Source organism: Rhipicephalus sanguineus, chromosome 7, assembly GCF_013339695.2.
Source record: "Rhipicephalus sanguineus isolate Rsan-2018 chromosome 7, BIME_Rsan_1.4, whole genome shotgun sequence".
Lineage (NCBI taxonomy): Eukaryota > Metazoa > Arthropoda > Arachnida > Ixodida > Ixodidae > Rhipicephalus > Rhipicephalus sanguineus.
In genome coordinates, this window is record NC_051182.1 from 100,648,016 (window position 1) to 100,650,531 (window position 2,516).

Sequence of the window (2,516 nt, forward strand, 5' to 3'; positions counted from 1 at the left end):
TTGGCAGAGAACAGCGCTTTGCGATAGGTGGCGAGACGCTGGAAGTTGTAAAGGAGTACGTCTACTTAGGACAGGTAGTAACCGCGGAGCCGAACCATGAGAGTGAAATAACTAGGAGAATAAGGATGGGATGGGGCTCATTCGGCAAGCACAATCAAATCATGAATGGTAGTCTACCACTATCCCTCAAGAGGAAGGTATATAACAGCTGCATCTTACCGGTACTTACCTACGGAGCAGAAACCTGGAGACTTACAAAGAGGGTTCAACTTAAGTTGAGGACGACTCAGCGAGCGATGGAAAGGAAAATGATAGGTGTAACCTTAAGAGACAGGAAGAGAGCAGAGTGGGTCAGGGAACAAACGGGGGTTAAGGATATCATAGTTGAAATTAAGAAGAAGAAATGGATATGGGCCGGCCACGTAGCACGTCGGCAGGATAACCGGTGGTCATTAAGGGTAACTGACTGGATTCCAAGAGATGGCAAACGCGTGAGGGGGAGACAAAAAATTAGGTGGGTAGATGAGATTAAGAAGTTTGCAGGTATAACGTGGCAGCAGAAAGCACAGGACCGAGTTGATTGGCGGAACATGGGAGAGGCCTTTGCCCTGCAGTGGGCGTAGACAGGCTGATGATGATGATGCCAAAATTCGTGTGGCATGACGACTGCATGAAGAACATGAATGATGGGTCTTAACTTGAAAATCATGATATGCATTTCATTAACGACATGATTTACACGTCACTCTCTTGGTTCTCTTGCGACTGTTTCATTAACTTTTCAATGCGCAGAATGCAAGTGCACATGCCTGTGTTTAATTTTGTCTTTTAGTGTAAATGCCTGTGTTCGCTGTATGTCTCTATTTTGTAACGTATTTCATGACCATTTCTTCTTTCTTTTTTTTTGCTTGAATTTCAGCATTTATGTGTATGCTATTTCATTGTATGTGTTTCCCACTCCTGTAAAAACCCCAGCTTGGGGTTGACAGTATTAATAAACAAACAAACAAACAAACTTGATATTTACCAAAATAGGTATGGTGTCACAAGAGTGTATGACGCACATAAACGACAGTTTCTAACTTGCAAATCATGACACGCTTGTCATGTATGGCGTTATTTTGACAACATGGTCTCGGGGGCGCTAGTGGCCGTTTCGCATGCTCCATATACACCAAAATTGGTATTGTGCTGTGTGACTGCACGTCCAACATAAATGACAGCTGGCAACATGAAAATAATGACATGCATGTCATGTACACACGCCACGCTCATGGTGCGCTCGCGGCCGGTTCGCTAGCTTGACATACACCTAAATTGATATAGCGTGACGTGATTGTGCGACGAACATAAATGACATATAGTAACATGAAAATAACGACATGTACGTCATTTACGGCATGGAGCCTGGTGCACTCGCGTCCGGTTCTCTAACTTGATATCATACCAAGAGTGGCATAGCGTGACGTGACTGTATGACGTACATAAATGACAGCTGGTAACATGGAAGCAATGAATGACATGCGTGTAATGTACGGCATGGGTTACATGCCACGCTCATGGTGCGGGCATTTCGCAAGCTTGACATGCCGATTTTCTTTTCTTTCTTTTTTTTTTGCTTTTCATTGCACTTTTCAAGCGACGCAATGTGCAGAAGGTCATCTACAGGTGCATAAGCGACGATAAGGGCTCGCAAAGAGAGAGAACATCAGTATTACTTACCATTTTTGTTCCTGAATGTGCCGAGCACGCAGGGTGCCCATCATCTGCTTGGTAATGCACAGCGGCACGCTCGCTTGAGTCGACAGGCCATCGCGATTATCCCACTCGCAGCACAGCATGTCGCACTGTCGTCAAACCACGCATATCACATCCAGCGGCGAGAACAAAGTGAGGCTGCAGGCACAAAACGCGCACACACGACCGACACAGCTGATCACTTGAGAAGTGGTGTTGACAAGGCCTAGCCGGCCTTGCCTAGCTACGACGATCGCGCCGCCGCGGGAACGACTCCCTCCTCACGTTTCTTTCTTTTTTTCTGTTTTTTTCTTCGCGCGCGCATGCGGCGCGAAGCTTTGTCCCATTTCACTTCGGTAGCGCCTCGTCTGGCTTGCTTTTGACCTGGCGGGGGCGGGCCGAGTAGGCTGCAGCCGCCAAGGCCAAAGGGCTTGCTCGCTTTCTCTCCAGCCGTTCTCTCTTTCTCTGGGCTATCTGTGCAAGGGATTTTTAGTGTGCTGAAGCATGCCGCCTCTTTCCTTTACTTCTTTACCCCGCACAGCTGCATGCATGCCCGCCAGCACTGAAGGCATTATGGAAAGCTTCGGAAAAAAAGAGAAAACATGCCAGAGGAAATGAGATGGGAGTTTTTTGTTCCTCTAACTCCATTCGACGAATGGCGTCAGATAGTGAATTTACCTCCTTTCTTCCACATATTTTCTTAACGAAGTAAAATTGAGGACGCAGAACTTTATTGCACCCACCTCATTACACCGTAAGGTAGTACTGTCCAGATGGAG

At 46.8% G+C, this 2,516-nt stretch overlaps 1 long non-coding RNA gene across 1 annotated transcript; it reads right to left on the bottom strand.

Annotated features, from left to right (window-relative positions):
* Nucleotides 1-778: 778 nt before the first annotated feature.
* Nucleotides 779-1,022, bottom strand: LOC125759208 (uncharacterized). The gene is made up of 2 exons (XR_007416741.1): nucleotides 959-1,022; nucleotides 779-907 (listed from the first exon to the last, which is right to left on the bottom strand). It is a non-coding gene; the product is annotated as an uncharacterized LOC125759208 (long non-coding RNA).
* Nucleotides 1,023-2,516: the final 1,494 nt, after the last annotated feature.